Below are 24,428 nucleotides of genomic sequence, written 5' to 3'. Positions count from 1 at the left end.
CCAGCCTTTTGGAGTTCTCTTAGTGAACATCAGTTTGTTACTAGATATTTCTGAGGTCCTTTGGAATTGTTCCTCTATATGTATCTAGATGATATTAGAACTCTAGAACTGACTGTCTTCTTGCATGGCACAGGGGCAGCACAGATCCTGAACTTAAACTGGCTGTTTCAGTGTTCCTTCTTGGTGAAATAGCCGGGTACATGCTGAAGAGGAGTGATTCTGTGCACTTGCTGCTTTCCTCTTTGCCTCAAATACGAGTTCAGGCTCTTGCCCTCAAATACGAGTTCAGGCTCAACTTCTCAAAGTCAAAAGAGTACCTATAAAATCAACTACTGGTAACTGTAACCAGGTAGCATAGTTGCTAAGATGTATTATCTAACTCTAAAGTAACAGAATTGCCAGTTGTCATCCCAGTTTCCTTGGGTAATGCAGACAGTGCCAGAGGCAACTTCTTACTGTGTTAGATGATGAATTTTTCTAAAAAAAACCCCAAAGAACAAAATAAACCCAGTTTCAATTGTAGTATTTTAGAATGAGTTCATCAAGATAGAATTATCAACTATGGCTAGGTAAAATTTGACAAGTCAGTTTCATTCCAAGTGCATTATGACGGTAACTGTACTATTTGGAGAGAAGCTCTGAAAAATTGCAATTCTAAAGTATGTCCATAATTTCTATGGTAAGGGAATGGCCATTATTTAATTTAAAATATATATATTTATCTTCCTCACCTCTTTTTATATCCCTTTAAATCTGTATATTCTCCTATAATTTAAATTTAATGAGTGATCTATTTATAATAATGCTTTGCCATTAGTGAGAGAAAAGTCACCTTTTAATAAGTTGTTCAGCAATATGTTATTTCAGGACTTGGTTGAGCCCAGTTGCTATTAACAAAGCCTATTTTCCTTTTCTAGGACAGTGAAATTAAAATAATTTGTTTTGTCTCTTTCCAGTCATGACACATTCTAGATTTAGGTAAATAAACTGAACTGAAAAATAACAGGCTAACTAACCCTGTCTATCACTTGACTCAGAGCTGTCATTTTTTATTTCAACGTTATATTCATGAGCATTAATATAAAAACTTTCTGTCAAATGTTTGCTTCTTATATTTTGATTCTTTAGAATGTAAGTTTAATACTGAATTTCAGAAATAAATTAGGAGTGTCAGCAAGTCCTGGACATAGAATCAGGAGGCCAATTCTGGCCTTGGTTCTGCTACCATGTATGTGTATGTGCATGGACAAGTTTTTTTTAAGTGTTTTCGTATAAGTTTTCTTTGTCTTTAGAAGCAAGATAGTTAGACTAGGTTGGGATGGCAGATAGGTTTCCCCTTATCTGTCAACTCTGACTAATTGGTAATGCTTGCCTAGATAGCTACATGGGATGATGGTGAAGTATCTTGCAGACCCTGTTGGCAGGAGCACTACAGGCAAGAGAGCCAATTATTTGCTTGAACTTGACACCTTCTTGGATGATCATCTGATTCTATTTTAATTTTTATGATTTTTTTCTTATATTTTCACTTTAAGAAATGTTCTCTATATAGTTTACTTAAACATATTTTTAAGATTTGAGAGCAAGGAGACAGTCTTTGAGATCATCTAGTCGAAACTAAGTTGATGTGCCTAAGAGTACTTTCTAAAATGTAAAGCACTGATTTTACTATTTGAGTCCAACATGGGTAATTAATGTTAAAGTCTTGTATTGTTATTTTGGGGGACCTCCTTTCCCTCTGATTTTTCATGGAATTATTGTTGCATAAATGACACAATATCTTTCAGTAAAATCCTTAAAAGTTTCTTATTCCACTGACACTAAATGAAGATAATCATGTGCTAGAGTGTGAGATACAGACAATAAACAATGCAGACATACAGAGACCTGGAGACTAGAGTCATTAGTCAGAGAACACTAAAAGAAAAGGTGGATCTTGAGCAGGGTGTAAAAGGGTTGAATTTAGACTGAAGAGAACTTGAGATATGACATAGCATTTGGGTAAAGCATGGAAGAAGATATAAAGAAATTTTGAGACAATAAGCAGGAACAAAAAAACTCAGATTTTAGAAAGGAAAGATTTGGATTAATAATAATAAAGTTATTATTGATAATAGTTAAAATTTATTTATTCATTCCTTCAGTCAATAATTTTTGAGTGTGTATAATGTAACAGATGTTATGTTAAATACTGGGAATACAGCTCTTAGCAAAGTGGACGAAAATCTTGACTTACAGCTCTTTCATTCTAGTGGAAGGAGGTACTAAATAAAGCAATAGTGAAATAAATAATTTGTTGAAAATAATAATTGCAAATGGAAAAAATAAAGTAGGAAAGAGGACAAGGGAATGATAGGGGTGTGTTGAAATTCTCAATAGAGTGGCCAAAATCATGAGAAGAGTTGTTTCTCTCTCTGGAATAAAGTCTACCTGGTCATGATGAACAGTCTTTTTTATATGTTGTTGGATATGATTTGTTAGTATCTTTTTGATTATCTTTGCATCTATATTCATCAGAGATATTGATCTGATGAGTACAGATGCATCAGCTTCTTCTTCTTGTCCTATAATCTCTTTTGGGAATGGAGGTGATGGAGGTTTCATAAAATGATTTTTAGAGGGTTCCTTCCTTTTGAATCTTTAGAAATAAGTTGAACACAATGCGGGTTTCACTTCTTTAAAAGTTTTGTAGAATTCAGAAGTGAAGCCTTCAGGACCTGGGATTTTCTTTGTTGGAAGTTATTTATTACTGACTCATTCTCATTGGTTGTTATGGGTCTATTCAGGCTTACTATGTTCTCCTGAGTCAGTCTTGGTAGATTATATATATCCAGAAATTTGTCCATCTCATCCAGGTTTTCTTGCTTGTCACTCAGAATCTTCTAATGATGTTTTGTATTTCTATTAGTCTCTTGTAATATTGCCTGTTTCATTATGAATTTGATTTATCTGATCCCTTTCTCTCTTCTTGATTAATCTAGCTAATGGTATGTCAATCTTGTTTATCTTTTCAAAGAACTAACTTTTAGTTTTATTTATTTTTGGTATAGTTCTTTGATTTTCTATTTTATTTATTTCTGCTTGAATCTTTATAATTTCTTTTCTCCTGGCATTTTTTGGATGTTTTTTCTTGTTTTACCAAATCCTTAAGGCATGATGTTAGGTTGTCCATTTGACACCTTTCCGCATTTTTCTTATGTGCACTAATTGCTATTAACCTCCCTCTTATGACTGATTTGTGGTGACGCATAGATTATGGAAACTCATGTACTCAATATCATTTGTTTCCATGAATCTTTTTATTTCAGTCTTAATCTTTTTGGTAGTTGTGAAGTGATTCTGGAGTAGATTATTTAGCTTCCATGTATTTGTGTATTTTTGAGGATTTTTCCTGAAACTGATATCAAGTTTAATTCCATTATGATCAGAGAAGGTGTTGGATATAGTTTCTATGCCTTTGAATCTATAAAGGCTGGTTTCATGCCCTATCATGTAGTCATTCTTTAAGCAGGTGCCATATAGAGGTGAGAAAATGTATATTTTGCAGTTTTGGTTTTTCTATATGTGTCTATCAGGTCCAGCTTTTTTGTTTGTTTGTTTGTTTGTTTGTTTCATTGATAGGTCTAAAGGGTATTGAGATCCCCAACAATTAGTGTGTTGCAATCTATCTCTCCTTTTAGATCTAGCAGTCTTTCCTTCACATATTTGGGTGCTCCTGAATTGGGTGCATAGATATTTATAAGCATTATGTCTTCTTGATGAATAATGCCCTCATTAGTTTTTTTCAGCTTCTGGGACACCAATTATTTAAATGTTTGGATGTTTAATGGAATCTAGTATTTCTTGTATATTATCCTCATTTTTTTTGGTTCTTTTCTCTATCCTTTCAGTGTTTTTTTTTTTTTTTTTGTCAGAAGTTTTTTCTTCTAAATCTGAGATTCAATCTTCTGCATGACCTTATCTTCCTTTAATACTTTCAAGGGAGGTTTTGATTTCCAGTATTATAACCTTCATCTCTAACAGTTCTGTTTGATTCTTTTTTATGATGCCTATTTCTTCTTTCAAATCATGGAAGGACTTCCTCATCTCTTGTAGCTTGTTGCCTCTTTTCTCTTGCATCTTCTGGAGTTCATTGTCTCTTTTTTCATTCATCTTGTGCAGTTTGTCACTATGAATATTCTGAAATTTTTATCTGACATTTCAACGAGTTCCATTGTACTGTCTATGGATGATGAATTATTATCTTCCCTTGGGGGAGAGCTATTTTCCTGGTTTCTCATATTCTTGTGCCTCTGCACTCATTTCTGGTCATCTGATGGATTATACATTTCTTCCTAATTTCCTAGAGTTAATTTTGAGTGTCCAAAATTGTGTGGGAGGATGTGTGTTCCATGATTTCTTTGCAGTCTCATCTCCCTGAGACTCACCCTGAAAACTGTGCTTTTGTCACTCGGGCTGGGTGTTCCAAATGCCTCCCAGATTCTAGAGAACAGATGCATTTGGGTTGAGTGGCAGGATTCTAACTGAGGATTAAAGTATGGGCTGTGGGGCACGCAATGCAGCAGTGCATTTCAGAAAGTCTGTAACGAACAGGAGAGAGTGAGGGTTCCAAGGCAGTCTCTGGCCTCTGTGTGCTCACTTGCTTCTGCCACGCAGGAGGTGGGAAGAAATGTGGGGCAGAAGAAGGAAGCAAGAGGTAGTGGCACCTGGAGCGGATGAAAAGAGTGTGCAGTTTTCAAGGTGGTCTCTGGTCTCCCTGCACTCACTAGCTTCTGTCATGCAGGAGCCAGGAAGAATCCCCAGAGGATTTCTTAATCTTTCCTATTACAGTAAAGGTAAAATAAATGTCTATTTTTGAATGAATAATGTAACCAGAAAGAGAGAACCACTAAATTTTTTTTTTTAATCAGCGAAGTAATATAATAGAAGAAATACTTTAGGAATATTTATTTTTAGAAGGATAAGATAAAGAAATTGAGACATAAAGATTTTTCTGTTGCAGTATTCCTGTAGAGCTTTGCTACTCAAAGTGTGACAGGGACTAGTGGGCTTGGCATCACTTGGAAGCTTGTTAGAAATATACTCTCAGGTGCCACCTCAGACATACTGAATCAAACTACACATTTTTCAGGATTCCAAGTAATTGATAACTATCTGGAAGCTTACAAACACAGCTTTACCATATAGGCAAATGGCGTAATGGTTACTTGATTGGACTCCCACATAGTCGATCTGGGTTTGGGTCCTAGACCTGGTGACTTAAAACTCATGCAGGATGCATGTGCCTATGTTACCAAAATCCCAAAAGGAGACTAGAGGAGAAGGGATTGCAGCGTGGCCATCCTCCCTGGGAGGTGATTTCTCACTTTCTGCCTCTCTGGCAAGCAAATGTGTCCTATAGCAAGAGCTCTCTCTCTCTCTCTATTAAAAAAAAAAAAAAAAAAAGCACAGCTTTAACCTTTTGGGATTGAGAAGGAGCAGAAAATGTTAATGATTTAATGATTTAATAGATCAGCCCTTTCTCAAATATAGTTCTTTCAAAGATATCAGTTCTCTGAAATCTTAATGGGCATTCAATGGTCAAAAATTTTTGGCAACTATATTTTATATACAGTAAATATATACCATTTTTTTGTCAATTAAAATAAAATGTTTGGCAAATACCAAATTAAATCTAAACAGGTTTCTTTATGACCAGACTTTATCTTAAAATTTTTTTTTCAAATTGTCAGAGGGTCTATGTGTTTGCCAGAGAAAGGGAGAGACAAAGAGACAAAGTATCACATCAATGGGATATGGTCATACCAACATCCATTTTCTCCCATTTTTCCATCTTGAGTGTGCATATACACATGCCTGGCATGTTTTTCAACCTCTGGGGCCAGGATTCAAACCATAGTTGACCCTATGGGATCTTACTTCCATAATTGCTGAGTTATTAGGCGAGCTCAGACTCCTTAGATCTTTTAATATGCTAATGTACTTTCTGAATCCTCAAGAAAAAAAATCATGCTGTGCAGCTGCTTCTACATTCATTAATCATGGAAGTAAATTTGAAGGGTGGGGTGGCATATTCCCATGTTACTACTATACTATTCTGTGGAGCATATTTTGGTCAATCTCTGATTAACTGTTAGTGATGATTAGAGTTTCAGACTTTCTAGGTTTTCTAGTCCACGGGAAGAACATTATCTTACTCTTCTGAACTTTAATATCCATTACATTTCTGTTCCAATGCCCAACTTTCCCATCTCTGGTCCAGGTATAGGACCTTACTCCTGGCTGAACCCTGTTTGAACAGAGTCATAGGATAAACAGTGGACTCTGTTTGTGCTGGCCTAGGAAGAACTTTCAAAACTTAGCTGCTGCTGGGACCAGCAGTTAGCATAATGGCTATGTTGCTGGACTCCCATGTAGTCGACTGCGGTTCATGTCCTGGACCCGGTGGCTTAAAACACGCCGGGCACGTGTGCGTGTGTGCTCAAGATCCCGAGAAGAGAATGGAGGAGAAGGGATTGTGGTGTGGCCATCCCCCCTGGGGAGGTGATTTCTCACTTTCTATCTCTCTGTCTCTCTCCTCTGTCTGGCAAGCGCATGTGCCCTATAGCAAAAACCTCTCAAAAACAAACAAACAAACAAACAAAAAAACACCTTAGTTGCTGCTTATAGTGTGATGGAATGAGGAGGAGCTACTGGAAAATGTCAGGGACACTGGTAATATACTAGTTTAGTAGGATTGAAGTTAAGAGGTATGACCGAAAGTACTTACTGGGTGAACAAGGGGAAATACCAAAGTTTGACAATGAGGTAACATAACGTTTGTCAACAAATTTATAGTCAAAATTTAAAAGGAGCAAATTAACAGATTCCTTAGAGAACTAAGGTTGTTTTAGATTTTGGACAGTCTAAAGAGATTTTTCTACAATTTATCTCCCTTGATGGTCTTCCTGAAAATTCATGACCTATTTTAACCGTAAGAGGTTATCCCAAATTTTATAACTCAAAAAACATTTGATTATAAATTACTAATAAATTATGAGTGTTTTGTTAGAATTTTGTTTTGACTCTCTTTCACAAGAAGTTTTATTTTATTTTTTGGTGGCAGAATACCTATAGCTATTCTTAGTAATAAGAGGAATAAAAATACTTTCTCAAAAAATACCCTTACTTTTTGTAGTAAGCCACATCATGGTTATTTTTTTTCTTTTCCTCTAGTAATAACAAATAACAAACCAAATGAAAGTATTTTTAATTTAAATTTATTTTTCCAAATGCTCAAAGGCTTTCTTTACTTCTTATTACTTTTCCCTGACATTTAAAAATGTCATTTCTTTCTAAATCAAGGTAAGGCTGTTATTTCTGCTTATGAAATCAACATAATTTCTCTGAGGAACTTTTTTCTTACATCACTATGTTTGATATTATTTAATGAGAACATTTGGATATGTAAACATTTAAAAGCCAATTCAAAATAGATTCTCTTCACTGTACCCTTAGTTAACTGAATTTGTTGCTTTTGGTGGAGAAACTTTGAAAAGAAGGAAATGACATTAAAAAAAATCAAGCAGAATATATTTAATTAAGTAGCCTTTGATTTTAGAAACTTCTAGAGGGGATTAGTATGATTTTGACCCAGTGTTTTCCATCCTTAAAATATACAATTCCCAAAACACTATTATCACCAGAAAGATAACCATGAGATCCAGTAAACTGCTTAGTCATGCCAGAGATTCCATTTTTCTTACTGTACTATTATATATTTACTAAGACAGAACAGTACTGATCAATTTCAAAGTAGATAGAGGTTGACAGTCTTTAAGGAGAGTGTGTTTCCTTCTAGGATGCTTGTTTTGTCCTACCGTCAGACTAACAGTGGTGGGAGAGGCCATCTACTGACCCTTCAGTAGAGTGCCATATGGGAGATTGTGGTAACTGAGTGCATATCTCTGAATAGGTGAAGAGGATTAGGTGAGTACTAAGAGGACATTGACTGCTAAATATTGGACAGCATGAGTAGTTTATACCAACTGTAAGTCCTTTTGGTTGGTAGAAAGGAGGTAGCAATTATCCCACATTCTAAAGATAATTTGCTAATAAGTCATATTTAATATACATACTAAGGTTTGTCAGTACTTATTCTAAAAATATTTGCACAACAGTTGATATTTAAGGTTCAAAATAAGCTTGAGTTCCTAAAAGAACCCATTACCTAAATATTTGTACAACATCCAATAAGATTTTTATTGATCTTCAAGTGCCAGGTTTGGTGCTAGATGATGGGATAATGACAAAAATGATAAACATTGTCATTATTGTCCTATTCCTTGCTGACTTGAGTGAGATGAAGATAAGTAAACAAAACAATATAACAGTGAGTTTTGTTCTATGTTAGGAGAAATACAATGAACTATGGTGATATTCAGAAAAAGAATACTTAAGCTCTACATAAAAACCCAGGAAAGAATAGGTATCTAAATGAAAGAAGAAAAGGTGTTAGGAAAAAAAAGCATATACAAAGGGCCCTGGGAAGGCAGGAGTATTTATTTATTTATTTATTTATTTATTTATTTATTCATTCATTCATTCATTCATTCATTTATTCATTCATTTATTTATACACACATAGATCTAGGAAGGAAAGAGACGTGAGAAGATGTGAGGGAGAAAAGTAAACAGGAACCAGCTATGTAGGATTTCATAAGCATCTGGGCTTTATTCTAGGTGGAATGTGGAACCATTGAAAGGGTTTTTTCCAGCAAAGAAATGGCTGAAGATGCATTTTGCAAAGATTCTGGTGACATTCTGGGGAAGGGTTTGAGGAAGATAATACTGTGAAGAGTAAAGCCAATGGGGAGACTGCTGAAGTTTATATAAAGCAAGATGGTAGCTTTTATTTGACAAATAATGGCATTCTTAGTTTTGTATTGGCACACCAGACATTAAATTACTTAAGTGCTTGTGATGTTCTTTAACTTAATATTTCCCATTTTATATTTCTTCAAGAAACCTCTTTTTATTTCTTCTTTCCCAAATCTTTGTAAATTTTTTTTGTTTCTTCTTAAATATTCCTCTGAAAATATTGTTTCTGCTCTTCACAGACATTTTTTTTAACCTTTTGTCATTATGGCTTCTTTTTCAAACTGGAGTACAGAGAATTAATATCGAAAAAGAAGTAATTATGATTTTAGTGAATAGATCTTGGTCACCACAACAGTAGATAGCCAGAGGTTTCCTGGAAAGGATCAGTAGGAAAAAAACTTCAGTGGCTCTCAGCATTCAAAAGGAAAAATAGCTTAAAGACAAATAGTGGGTTTAGGCCCCATAGCACGATGGTTAAGTGAGCCAGATCTCACATTGCCAACCATGGTTTCAATCCTGGTTCTAGGAGCTTGAAAAATATACTGGGAACATTGCACATGTGCTCCAAATCCTGACAGGATGGAGAAATAGAGGGGAAAGGATTGCAGTGTGATCAAGCCCCTTTTGGGAGTGGGCTCTCTTTCTTTTACTCAGGAGCTCACGTGTCCTCTGGCAATAAAAGAAAAGAAAAGAAAACAACAAAACAAAAAACTGATTAGAGTTCTCAGAGAAGAGGAGACTTCCTGTACAACAATCAATATAGTAGGATTAGAAAAGACCAACATACAAGAACCCCAAAGTACAAAATGTAATTAAGGGCACAAAAAGCACATAATACAAGCCAAGTTCAAAAGAGAAGCTGAGAAATTGCAAAGTGAAGTTCAGAGTAAAAGTGACAGAAAGAGCAAAGGTGGAAAATGACAAAAAACATTTCATGTAAGATTGACTAAAAGTGCTACAATATTACATGAGACATAAAAGGTCAGTGAACAGCTTAGAAAGGTGTCTAATGGATAGCAAGGGTAATCCATCGACTGAGAGGGTCTTGTAAACATTGATTTTTTTAAAAAAGTAAAATTAAATGAATTTTTTTGCTTCAGTGTGCTTGAAAAGCACAATGTTGCTAAGAAGAGAAATCAATTTAAAAAGTAAAAAGTGCAGTTGTTCCTTGGAAATGTTACCAATGAATCAGTGGTAGGAAATAAAAAAATTTAAATTCCCATATAGGGTCAGATATGTTTTCTTCCAGGATTGGTGTTGTCCAAGGTCAATAATTCATTCTTAGGTTTAGAAATTCATTTTTTAAAGTATTATCTGAATTTTGTCCTCAAGTTACCCATTTGTAGGCCATTTTAATATTCCCTTTGGTCTTTACGTAAAGCAATAAAACATTGAGAAGATATGTGACAGTCTTGGCAGAAGAACTTTGCTCTTAATTTCTTTTTTTCTTTGCTTCTTTCTTTTCATTTTTAGGAAATGCCAAATGTGCTGTTGCTATATGTAGTAGAGATTTGAAGGAATGAGCATTGATTACTTTGGGATTCCTGAGATACGAATTTACCAAGGGTACACGAAGTGCTCTCTTTTAAATGCACGTTAAATGAAGGAATTAAAAAAGGGTGAGCTGACTGTGAAAGTAGAAGCTTCTGGTCACCCTCTCAGAGAGGATTTAGAAACTTGGTAAAACTATATGAAATTGCCACTTTTATAAGTCAAGGTAAACAATATTGGCAATTTCATATAAGTCAACTAATGTACATAAGCAGAGACAGCTACATGAAGATTGATACCATTTCTCTACATTTTCCTGTTTCCTTCGTTCTGTTTCCTTATTGTGTGAGACCCTAACCCCTTAAAACAAAACAAAAAAACAAATGATGAAAGGTTTTCCCTTTGCACATTTTCATGGGAAGAAAAGGGAACTGGTTCCCAAACAAAGGGAGCCTTGGGGACATAAAGTGCATAATGGCCATAATCTGTAGAAGAGGAAAGTTGGCTGTGGTTCTGGGTTCAGCTGCAAGGAAATGAGAGCAAGTTTGGACCTGAGAAAATGTACCTTGAGCCTTAGCCTAAAGGGATTGGGTGGGATTTCCCAGTTCTCTAGGTTTTGCTAGAGAATAAATAACGTGAAAGAATACACTGGCTGTTAATAGTCTGGAATCTAAAAATCAAATAAGCAGAGTCCAACTCCTGTATGATCTTGGGCAAGTTATTTATAATTTATTTGAACCGTTTCCTTGTGGGCAAAATGGGGATAATTGTACCTCTCTTATTACATGTTTTAGAGTATTAAATTAGAGGATATTACAAGATTACCATGCAGTGATAAGAATTAAATGTTAAGAATTATTACAAGTAAAATGAAAATAAGGGAACCAGCAGTTAGCGTAATGGCTATGTCGCTGGACTCCCACGTAATTGACTGTGGTTCGCGTACCGGACCCGGTGGCTTAAAACTCACGCCGGGCGCATGTGCGTGTGTGCCCAAGATCCCGAGAGGAGAATGGAGGAGAAAGGATTGCGGAGTGACCATCCCCCCCAGGGGGTGATTTCTCGCTTTCTGTCTCTCTGTCTCTCTGTCTGTCTGGCGAGCGCACACACCCTATAGTGAAAACCTCTCCAAAAAAAAAAAAAAAAAAGAAGTAAAACAAAAATAAAATAAATAAAAAGTAAAAGAAAATTCTTTAAGAAGGGTGTCTTGCATATTTTTTTTTACACATTATATTATATATAGCAGAAAAATTACGACTGGCCGATGCAACAAATGCTGAAATCTCAGTGGCTTAACACAACAAATGTTTATTTCTTGCTTACATCACAGTCTAATGGGAATGGTCATGTTCTTGCATTTTGTAGCCACATCACTCAGCCCACAGGGTTGTGTGATAAGAGAAAAGAAAGATGGAAGTGGTGGTGGGGCTCTTAACTTAGAAGTGGCATATGCTCTTCTCCCTGAACCAGTTACACGGCCATGACCCAACTGCAAAGTAGCCTGGGGAAAATAAGGGAATACCTGGAACTATCTGAATTCACTAAATGTTATTGCTATGGTAAAAAAGTTAATTATTGATTTATCTCTACTGTTTTTCTATTATTCTTGGTTAGACAAGGGCTCAAAAGATGGAGTAGATAGAGAAGATAGAAATTGTGGTGGAGAGGTCAGCAACTGGAATATATCACAGGAACTGAAAAGACCACTGGGAGTGTATTTGAAGCTGGGCTGAAGTGGTGTAGAGGATGAGCAAGTCTCAGGAAATGTTGGTTTTCATGTCCATGTAACTATTACACATCTTGTCCTTGAAAGACCAAGGTCAACTCAGACTATTTTTATTGCTTTCAATGTAAATATATTGCTTCAAATATATTACCTCAAACATAAAATATTTGGTACATTTCCCTTAAATTTATATTTAAATATTTCCTAAAAATTTAGAAAGATTAAAAAAATACAATGTGAACACTGTATTTTCATTATCTTGATTCAATATTTGTTTATTTTTCACTGTTTACTTTGCATAACCATTTGTAAGGATGTGTACTTTTTTCTGAACACCTTGAAAATAAGTTGCAGATATGATATTCACTGCAATGTTTTATATAAATGCAATTCCATCATTATATATCTAAGAGAATTTCCATATATGTGTACATATACAAACACGGTGTAACCAATTTATATTCAAATATCTGCAAATGTTCAAAAATGACACTTATCTCATTCTGTTTTTATTTTTTTTAAACAGCCTTGGGCTCCTATATTTATTATATTTAATCATAGTATCTCTCTAGTACCTTTTATTTGTTTATTTATTTTTAAGAGTTTATTTCTTCCATGAGTGAGAGAGACAGAGAGAGAGATAGACGGATAGACAGATAGAGGTACCCCCAATAGGGTCCTCATGTTGCAATTCGTTCCCAATTTCAGCTGGCCTGAGCTATAGGCAACTTCATACATATGCCTCGCATATTCAGAGGGTCCAGGGTAAGAATCTAGAACCATTCTCTTTTCTACTTATGTATCCAATTATGTCACAGCTATGCCACCCTGTGGCCCCAACCATTCACTTTTTTCTCACTTTCCCTCTTTCTGTCTCTCTAGCGAGCACATACACCCAATAGCAAAAAAAAAAAAAAAAAAAAAAAAAAATCTCTCTCAAACACACAAATAAATAATTTCCAGAGGGCACATGTACTCTCCAGAGAGAGAGAAACAGGTGCAGGGGAAGCACTCCCCAATGGGGCATGGTCACACCACAGTCCCCTTTCCTCCATTTCTTCATTCTGTTGCGTATATCCAGCATGTTTGAGCCACCAGGGCCAAGATTTGAATCATGGTCACCCATGTGGGATCTGGTTCCTTTTACTGCTATGCTATAGGGCCAGTCCCCAAACATTTACTTTTTGAAGATGTTGCACAACAGTTGTATTGTAGAACGTCTCACATTCTGGATTTATCTGATTTCTTTTGCATGGTGTGGTTTTCTTAGTTTTTATTTTCCTCTGATTTTCTGTACATTATAGTAACTTGAATGGCTTGATTAGATTTGAACAGAACATTTTCACTAAGGATATTGCATAGATGATGTCCTTATTCATACTATGTCACAAGAGAAGGTATCTAATGACATATTTTCCAATAGAACGATGTTAAATTTGATCACTTTCCTACCATTTTATCTAATGTGAATGTGGTATATTCTTGTTTATTGTGAAGACGTTTATCACTTTACAATTTGCAGCTAACTTGTGGAGTAATACTCTAGCACCTTGTGACTATCCCAACAATCTTTCACCTAAAGATTTTACCATCCTGGGACCAGCAGTTAGCATAATGGTTATGTCGCGGGACTCCCATGTAGTCGACCGCGGTTCACGTCCCAGACCCGATGGCTTAAAACTCAGGCCAGGCACGTGTGCGTGCGTGCATGCCTGCCCAAGATCCCGAGAGGAGTATGGAGGAGAAGGGATTGCGGCGTGACCATCCCCCCTGGGTGGGGGTGATTTCTCACTTTCTATCTCTCTGTCTCTCTCTGGTGAGCGCACGTACCCTATAGCAAAAACCTCTCAAAAAAAAAAAAAAAAAGATTTTTACCATCCAAGACCTTGCTCGAAACTATTATTTCACTGGGAGTTGTAAAAATTATGATATTTCTAATTTACATTTTCTTCTGTGAGGAATAACTTTCCCTCATCACCTGGAACTGAATGAAATTTTCTCTTAAAGAAGGAGGATACATTGAAACTTTAAAGTAAAAATTATATGCCATTTTAAATATGGAGGAAAATAAACATCAACTGTCATCTCAACAGCTAAAGAACTAATGTTAAAAATGTTAAAAATTTGATACATTTTGGGACCAGTAGGTTAAGGCGCTGGACACTCCCACATGGTTGGACATGATTTGAGTCCTGGACCTGGTGGCTTGCTTTCTCGTTTTCTCTCTCTCTTTCTCTCTGTATGTCTCTTTCTGGTTAAATTAAAATGAATGAATGAATAAATTTTAAAAAATTGATACTTTTTTCTTTCAAAAGATATATATTACAAAATTTGATTAAAACATTTTATATACAGTTTTTTATAGTTAATAGTATATCATTATCACTTTAATAGATCGTTAAATATTCTTTAGGGCTGGTTCAGTGCCATAGAAGTAAGGTGCTGCTTTAGTGATACTAGATCCACGTAGAAGATTGTGGATTTCATCACCTGGTTGACCTGCACATACCAAGTGCACATGTCCGTGATTGTGGCTGGCTAGGAGGTCCGGGGGAATGATTGTGGCATAGGACCCCTTTGAAGGTACTTATCTTTCCCTTTTTGTCCTCTATCTCATAAAAGAAATTTTTAAAAAAACATAAAAAAGTTTCTTACATTTTTTTTGACTGTATACCCTTGCATCATAACAACATAATCTACTTTATTTACCCATTCCCTTTTAACCAGGGAGACTATACAAAGGGTCTTCAAAAAGTTCATGGAAAATGCATAGTATGAAAAAACTACATGAATTTCAAACTTTTTTTTGTACCAAAATATGCTTGTACTTTAATTCCATTTATTTCACAAACTTTTTGAAGTATGTGTTTGCCCAGAACAGTCTTGACTCTTGACTATTGTTCTGGCAAATTATTATAGCACCTGTATTTATTAGAGATTCATCCCAGTTTGAAAGGTAAATTATAAGTTCACTTCCTGTAATCACTCAGTATACAAATGTTTTTAATTTCCTAATCTATTTATTCTTACATAAATCTTTAGATCCATTTATGAGGGTAAATTTTTTCTTTCTTTTTATTTTTGAGATATTTTTGCTATAGGGCACATGTGCTTGATGAAGAGACAGAGACAGAGAGACAAAAAGCTAGAAATCACCCCCCAGGGGATGGCCATGCCACAATCCCTTCTCCATTTTCCTCTTGGGATTTTGGGCACGCAAGCACATGCGCCCAGCGTGAGCTCTAAACTGCCGGGTCTGAGATTTGAATTGTGGTCAACTAGTTGGGAGTCCAACACCATCTGCTAGTCCCCAGTGAGGGTAAATTTCTATAAGTGAAGTGACTGGATCAATATGTGTGTGTATGTGTATCCATATACCAATATATGATCTGTATATATACTGCTCTTTTTACATTTCTTTTAAGTAGGTAAAATACCATACCATTAACTTGGACTCAACAGCTTTATCTGCTTTCAACTTTGAATAACTTTTTCCCTTAGGGAATGGTTTCTCAACACTGGCATTAACTTTTGGTCCAGACAGTTCTGTGGTAAAGGATTGTTCTGTGCTCTTTAATGTAATATGATTTGGTAATATCCCTGGTCTCTACTTATCAGTTATCACTAGCACTCCCAAAACCAGTTGTAACAATTAACAATGTCTTCAAATATTGTTAAATATCGCCCCCAGCTGTGAACTGCTAGTTTAGAAAATCTTATAGGAATAATAATAACATTTGTTATTATTTGTTTATTTGCCGTAAGCTATGAGTTTTTGACAATTTATTTTATTTAGCATACCAAAAATAGTAGAAGTTATTTGGCCAAAATGACATAAGTAGGAAATTGTTTTTGTTTTTTCTTTTGTTTTTGCTTTCTTGTTAAGTTTATTGTCTTTGTTTTTTATCTTGAATAAAGTCACAGAAAATTATTTGGTTTAGCTCTCAGCAGCCCGCTCCTGAGATCTGAGGAAGCTTGCCTTCTTCTGGGCTACCCGATCTTTCTTCTGGGCAAGGGACATCTTGGGATGATTCCACCTCTTCTTTTTAACTTCTTTCTTGGGTATCTTTTCATAGACTGGGTTCTCTCGTATAGCGGTGTGAGCTTTCTTATACATCTCCTCCATCATGTCTGGAGTTTCATTGTTCTTTATGTACTGAGAGAACTGTTTCTTGTAGGCATCTTCATCTTCTTCCATTAGGTAACGCATGTAGTCTGCAACGTTCTGGCCCATGATGTGCTTCCAATGGACTTCTGCATTAAATTCCTTGCTTTCAGAATCATAACCAGGGAATCGGTTGATACTATGAGGGATAGATAAGCCTCCATCCTTCAGGCCGTTCCCTTCAGGCCCCAAAAACTTGATTGCCAGTGGTAGTTCTGGCAAGGCCTACATCCAAATAGCAGGTGAAGGCACCAGGTTGACCATCGATGCTTTCTACATTGTACCCAACTCCGGTCACTTCCACTTGACCTTCATAGATCTTGTCCATACCAAACCTATTGAGAAGCCTGCGGGCCAGCAGCAGGCCAGTACAATATGCTGCAGCATAATTTGTCAGGTCAACCTTCACACCGTATTTTGGTAGTTCGTGTGCATATGCTGCACAGACTATCATATCCCCTCCTATACGGGTATAATCAATCTGACAAATGATCTCTCTGTTAGTTACACGAACTATCATTCTGTATTTGGGTATGTCGTACTTATTTTTACCCTGGATCACCAAATGTTTCCTAGCACAGTAATCAGTTTTACCCTCTTGTCATCTTCTAAATTTCACTTGGTATCTCTTAAAGTAGGCCTTATTCTTGACAACTTTAAGAAATCCCATCCTGCAGAACAGAGACCCACGGCCACGGCCACCCTGCAGGCCCACAAGCACTACAGGGGGAAAAAAGCCCAAGTAGGAATTTGAACCTAGATGTGTCTGTCCCCAAAGTCTTGTCCATATGTCTTACTAGGTAAAGAGTGTGTTTAATTCCTGCATGCACTAGCCACCGCTAAATAGGCAAACAATGGGAAAATTAAGTACTTTCTCTCTAGTGAGTCTTTGGCAATTTTGGGGGATATGTTGGGTTGTTACCAAGGCTGTTCTTTCTTAGTTTTTAATCATCTGTGAATGGAGTTGGCTGTGCAGAGTCATTGCATAGAAAGATGCAGTTTAGGTCCTGTCAGGTTGTGGCTGCTCTCTTTATGTAGTTTTTTAGCTATACTTGTCCTGGGGTATCATAACCATCTGCTAAGGAGTCTGTGCAGGGCTTAAAGGAGAAGGAAACAAAGAGGGAATGATTATCTTTCCTCATTCTACCCTCAAGAGCTGTTTTTCCTGCTTTCTCTTATGTTAATGACTTGCACTTTGAAGAAAGGAACAGGAGGTGAACAGACTCCCGGGCATTCAAAAGCAAGGGAGGTACAATTTAAGACACAGAAAGAAATGTCGATCCCTCTTTTTTCCTTCTGTCTCAAAAGCTGTTCTTTCAAAATAAGAAATCTTTAAGTTTTTGAAGTAGAATGCTGCATATCTAGTTTAGTTCCAGGTTATATGGGGACAAACACAGGACTGTGAGTGGGGAGAGGCCCATCTTTCACACATTTTTGTGCTGGAGGTGGTTCACCAACCCTCCCTGTGATAATGGGTGATCGAAAGCACCTGGCAGGGAATCCTCTTCTTTTTATTATTATTCTTTCCTTAAATTTTAAATTTTTTTATTTATTTTTCTAATGGTGGAGGAGGTTTGACTGGAATACAATGTAATACCTTAAGCCCAGGAAACTCATGTAGGAAGGCTGAACTAAAACTACTTTTTAGGTATTTTTCTCATTTCAAATTGTGAACATTGCTATTTGTAGAGGTTCTTGAAAGGAGGAAAAAAGAGAGGCACTATGACAGAACCACTTTTTCCCTAAAAGACACTAGACCAGAAAAGAAAAAAGTGCCCTGGATCTGAAATACAGGTTGTTCTCACATATTATTAATCTATTCTTTTTTAAAAGAATTATTTCTTGTATTATTATTATTATTATTATTATTAAATTTGCTATAGGAGACATGTGCTCACCAGAGAGAGATGAAGAAAGAGAGAGAGAGAGAGACAAAGAGAGAGAGAAAGTGAGAAAGCAAGCCACCAGGTTCGGTACTCAAACCATGATCAGCCATGTAAGAGTCCAGTGCCTTTAACCTTCCACCTGCTGGCCCCAATCTATTCTTCTAAAAAAATTAGTTTGATGTTTTCATGCATATATTATGATTTATATTCACAAAATTTACTCAGCTATGTCATACTGCAAAAACTGGTGCATTCTACACATAAGACAATTCAGCATTTTGCTTAGAATGCTGAGAAAACCTCTTACGACAGGACCAGGTTATGTATGTACTCGTATGTATATAGCTTGTACTGAAGTCACAAGCATCTTTCTCCTCTGTTAATCCAAGAGAAAAGATCTGGCAGACTGTTCACCTGCTGTAGACCCCTCAGGTAATGCCTCCCATGTCTCTTTAATGGAGTTCATGTCTGAGCTTATTTTCTCAACTGCTTCACGATCAGTATGTTCCTGGTCACTGTCTGTGTCATCACCCCTCCTCTCCTCTTGGTATTTTTCTTCCTGCTTTGGAAATTCTTCAGGTACGTCCACATCTTCTGTTTCATTTGTCAGACCCAAAGGCTAGAAAAGAATGCTACTGGCTAAACATGGGTCCTTAATAATGTGTATGCTGTGTGCATTGTTCCTTTTCTGGTGCTCTCCATCCAAATCCTGATTTCATGTTGGCTACACTACTCTCAGAATGTGGAGAAGAGGTAGGGGGTAGTCGACAGTAACCTGCAGAAGAACCTGTCTGCTCAGACCACAGCAGTTTGATAGCACATTCTATATTTGGACTTCTACCTTTTTGGTGTAGTCCTCTTTCCTGAGTAGACAAAGGAGAAAATTCCAGAGGACTTTTATTATGAGATGGGTAATTTCAGTTTCACCTGTCAAGTGTCAGTCTAGGACAGGCCGACACTGGCATCCTCTATTGTCTCAATGTATTCTTTACTTTGAATCATACTTTATGTTTTGCAGTACTCTGGGTTTTTAAAATGTTTTTCACAAATATTAGCTCTTTGACCATTACAGAATGGCCTCTGGGGAGCAAGTCAGATATTCACTTTCAGAAGAAGAAATGAAACATGGATAAGTTGTGGTATTTCTTAGTTTTATGGAACTAGGAATGACAGAGGAAACTTGCCGCCTGCCTCCAGGCTGTCTGCAATTCACCCCAGTGCTTACGTGGTCCCAACAATACACTATTTTTCTACTCCTAAGCATTTTCTTGTTTCCCCTGCATTTAAAACTAGTCCATCTGTGAAGAGTATTTAAGACAATGATTATGCTATGGCCTTTCCCCAATTTCAATGTAGGATTTCAGTGTGCCCACCATGTTTGAAATTTGGGCACTATTCCTACTATTTATTTTATGTTTTCCACTTTCGTGTCCCTGTGTAAGGTTGAGTACAGTTTATTGTTGTACATAGATCACATTTTGAGTTTATGGTCGCTTTTCCATTAACGGTTTGGATACCATTGCATTTCAACCCCTGCGACCCTGTGTCAGGACAACTCAGCTTTGGGATATATTGTAAGTCATAATTTTTAAAATCTTTGACCCCCCTCTCCCTTTCAAAGCAAACTTGAACATATAATAGTGTTGTCTTAAATACAACAGAGTCAAGATTTCTTTTTCAGGAAATGATGGATATTTGAAAAGTTATATCCAAGGGGTCTTCAAAAAGTTTATGAAAAGCTGTGCATACATTTTAATATTTTTGCACCAAAATAAACTCATACTTTAATTAAATTTTCCATGAACATTTGCAGTCCCCACGTATGATAAAACTAGCACCTCCCCCCACTGTACTCCATTTTCTTACAGTGTGTTAAGGTATACTATAAAGTAGGAGAAATGATTTTCTTTAGCTATTATGGTGCTATTTAACTTATGCCTCTTGATTCTACTTCATTCTGTGATTTTTTTTTTTTTTTTGAGGGGGGAGAGATTTTTTGCTATAGGGTGAGAACCCTTGCTGGAGAGAAAGAAAGACAGAAAGTGAGAAATCACTCCCTGGGGCGATGGCCATGTCACAATCTCTTGTCCTCCATTCTCCTCTTGGAATTTTGAGCATGCATGCACGTGCTCCTGGTGTGTTTTAAGCTGCCGGGTCCGGGAATCAAACTGTGGTCGACTAGGTGGTAGTCCAGCAGTGTAATCATTCTGCTATCTGCTGGTCCCTATTTTATGGATATTTGAAACCTAAACTATTTCTCTCCTAAACAGACTTTCTGTAGCTTTATTATTGCCAGTTGAAATTCTCAGTATTTTGTTCCTCTCCTTCCTTCTTTTCTTCATTCTCTTTGTCACTCTTTTTCTGCTTCCTTCTCTCTTCTTTCTCATGCCCTCTTCCTATTATGCCCTGTCTATCCATTTTATTGTCATCCATCTACCTCTATGTCTCAATAATAGGGGAGCCCATATTTTAGCATTCATGGTAGCCAAAGCAGAGCAAATTTCAGAATTTGAGGTTTAAATATTTTTTTCTTTTTTTCTTTCTTTTTTTTTTCTTTTTTTCTTTCTTCTTTCTTTTTTTTTTTTTTTAGAGAGATATTTTTGCTATAGGGTGTGTGTGCTCACTGGAGAGACAGAAACTGAGAAATCACCCCCAGAGAGGATGGCCATTCCACAATCCCTTCTTCTCCATTCTCCTCTTAGGATCTTGGACACTCACGTACACACATGTGATCTTTAAGCTGCCAAGTCCAGAACTCAAACTAGAGTTGACTATGTGAGAGTCCAGTGACAAAACCATTTCGCCATGTGCTGGCCCCTAAATGTTTTTTTTAATTTATTTAGTTCGGACCACCAAATTTAAGGCAACCGATAGCCTTGTGGTTAAGGGAGCTGGATCCTACATGGCTGTGTTTGGAATCCTACCCTGGTGGTTTGAAACTCTCATTGGGCCCATGTGCATGCATGCCCCAATTCCTGACAAGATGGAGAAATGGAAGAGTAGGGATTGTGGCATGACCAGGTCTCATGGTCATGGAGAAATGGAAGAGTAGGGATTGTGGCATCACCAGGTCTCATGGTGGGGGGGAGTAGGGGTGGGTGTTGCTTTCTTGCTCTTCCTTTTTCTCTCTTTTTATCCTTTCTCTGGAGAGAAAGCACACTCTCTGGAAATTACAAAAGTAAAAATGAGCAAACTTTAGTGAATTTGAAAGTGGTCTGCTCCCTCTAATTCAAGAGTGTTTTCATCATAACAATGTTATGGTATTATTCATTACATACAATTATTTAACACAATACTTAGAATGTTTGGGACATTGTGTGATGTTAACAACTAAAAGTTTTTTCATAAGAGATTAAAATTTAAACTCTATTCAGAGAATGATAAAAATGACTTTCTTAATTCTGATATGTTTAAGAAATTGACCTTTTTGATTTCAGTGACTGTGTCATGTCAGTGATCTCTCCCCATTCTTTCTCTCCAAGATAGAGTTAGTCCTACTAGCATCATGAACCCCAGCTTTTAGCATTCTCATCAGCTGTCTCAAGATCTTTTCACACTTTAATCACCAAAGGAAAATGACAAATGGACAGGAAATTTTCTTTTAGAAATCCAAAGAGATGTCTTACTTCCTAAGAGACAACCCTGCCTATTCATTTCCATCTTATAAAAGATATTGTATAGAACTTAGATGGTTCAGATTGAGTGGTTGGGAAATTGTTATTAAGTGATAAGGATATATTATTTAGGAGGTGATGGTTAAAGACATGTACATCCAAGAAGAAAAATGAAATAAAGGCTTTAGTCCATGGGTTTATTGTTTTGGAATACTGGATATTTTTCAAATATAATAGATTTTCCTTTGTTTTGTTATTGAGAAGTGTGTGTGTGTATGTGCACATGCGCACATACACACATATATGGTAGAAATAATAATGTAATAAATCCAACAGGATTTCTACTTAGGGCAACCTAGTTTATGAACTAAGAAATACATTTTAGGAAGGTGCTCACATTGGGACCAGTGACATAATGGTTACATTGCTGGACTCCCATGTGGTTGATTATGGATTAAATCCAAGACCTGGCAGCTTAAAACTCTTGCTGGGCATGTGTGCATGTGTGCCAAAGATCCCAAGAGGAGAATGGGTTCCTTTTGACAGAGATTTTATGTCCTTGTGAAACATATCGGCTGAAGTTTTAAAAAGTTGGAAAATGTATATTTACACACACACACACACACACACACACACACACACACAATGGAATGCTATTCAGCCTTTAAAAATAAGGAAGGTTTTTATTTTTTGTGTTTTTTGCCTTAGGGTGCATGTGCTCACCTGAGAGAGAGAGACACAGATAGAGACAGAGAGGGAGAAAGTAAGAAACCACCCCTCAGGGGGATGGCCACACCACAATCTCTTCTCTTCTATTCGCTCTCGCTTCCTCTCTTTCCAGCATATATGTCCTCTGACAAATAAAAGAAAAAAAAAAAGACATTGCATCTCTCACTTGAAATACTTTTTTTTTTGTGGTAATAACACTTGAAATTTACTCTCTTAGCAATTTAAAAATATATAATACTTTCTTATTTTTTAAGTCTATTGATTTCTTCAAGGAGCAAGAGAGAGAAACAGAGAGAGACAGCAATCCCAACAGCATCTTGATACTGTGATCATCCCCAGTTCTAGCCAGTCCTGGATCACGGTCATGTTCATGCTCCATGTACTCAGGGAGATCTTCAGACATGAACTCAGAACCTTCCCATGTGAGTTAGCCTCAAAAACCCATCACATTTTACCACTGCATCACCATCCAGTCACTGTGTTGTTAACATATTCACTACATTGTGCAGAAAAGAAAAAAGATCTTGAAAAAAAATTACATGATCTGAAAGATAAAATTTTATTTACTGGATTGCTTACATAATCTTTTAATTGTTTTCCATTAAATATATGAAATGTAAAAATTTTTCTTAATCAAAAAAAGAAAAGTGCATATTCTTGTTGTCTGAGATTTCATATCCTTGAACCACCATCTCCCTAGTCCTCCCAACCCCAACCTCTATAACTACCATCTGTTAAATGAGAGCATGCAGTATCTTGTCTCTTTGTGCCTGGCCTTTTTCCCTCAACATGTTCTCCAATTTTGCTCATGCTGTTGTAAATGAAAAAATTTCCTTTGCAACCAGCCGATGACATAGCAGTTGTGTCACTGGACTGTCACATGGCTTACAGTAGTCTGAGACCCAGACCCGGTGGCTTGAAAATCATACTGGGTGCATATGCATATCCCAAGATCCTGGAAGGAGAACATAAGAGAAGAGATTGTGGTGTGTCCATCCCCTTGAGGGGTGATTTCTCACTTTCCCTCTGCCTCTATCTCTGTCTCTTTTTCTTTCTCTTGGGCAAGCACATGTGCCCTAAGGCAAAAACCACAAAAAAATAAAAATCTTTCTTCTTTTTAGAGACTGAATAGCATTCCATTGTGTGTGTGTGTGTGTGAAATATACATTTCTAACTTTTTAAAATTTGAGCAGATACACAAAGACATAAAACCTCTGTTGAAAGGAACCCTATTAGTCCTACTTTCTACTTTATATTCTTTATCCATTCAACTGATGTTGGACACAGAGGCTGTCTCTATAACTTGGCTATTGTGAATAATGTTGCAACAAACATGAAAGTGTAGACTTCTCTTTGACAAACCAATTTCAAATCTTTGGGTAAATACCCAGAATTGGAAGGATGCACCAAAAATGATTAAACTTGTTTTATTTGAAGTGGTATGATTAGAAGTGGTTTTAATTTTCATTATAAAAAAATGTATATAGGGGCTGGCAGGTGGCATGGTGGTTAAGGGTATTGAACTCCCACATACCTGGCTGTGGTTCAAGTCCTGGAACCAGCAAATTAAAACCACCATGAGATTTATCTCACACTCATCAGAATGAATATCAAAAAAGACATAAGTGTTGGAGGAGAAATAGAGAAGGATATTTGTGTACACTATTGGTGTTGGAAATGTAATTAGAATAACCATTATAGAAAACTGCGTGCAGGTTCCTCAAAATAGAATTACCAGTATACAATGTATACTGGATGGTAAATCTCATTTTGTATATCGTATTGATGTACAGTGAATGACTAAATACATAAATAAGTAAATAAAATTTAAAAAATAGAATTACCATGTGATCCAGCAATCTCAATGACCTGGTAGCTATCTTTTTTTTTTTTTTTGAGAGGTTTTTGCTATAGGGCCCGTGCGCTCGCCAGACAGACAGAGAGAGACAGAGAGATAG

General features: G+C 36.5%; 1 protein-coding gene and 1 pseudogene across 5 annotated transcripts in view; one reads left to right on the top strand and one right to left on the bottom strand.

The window, feature by feature from the left end:
• Positions 1 to 24,428, top strand: part of SLC44A5 (solute carrier family 44 member 5) — a 372,817-nt gene that overhangs the window by 84,038 nt on the left and 264,351 nt on the right. The gene's annotated exons all lie outside the window — the stretch shown is intronic.
• On the bottom strand, positions 16,014 to 16,926 carry LOC106734628 (60S ribosomal protein L5 pseudogene; annotated as a pseudogene).

Source organism: Tupaia chinensis, unplaced genomic scaffold (genome assembly GCF_000334495.1).
Source record: "Tupaia chinensis unplaced genomic scaffold, TupChi_1.0 Scaffold000164_1, whole genome shotgun sequence".
In the NCBI taxonomy this organism is placed as follows: Eukaryota; Metazoa; Chordata; class Mammalia; order Scandentia; family Tupaiidae; genus Tupaia; species Tupaia belangeri.
This window is presented reverse-complemented; position numbering and strand designations above follow the sequence as displayed.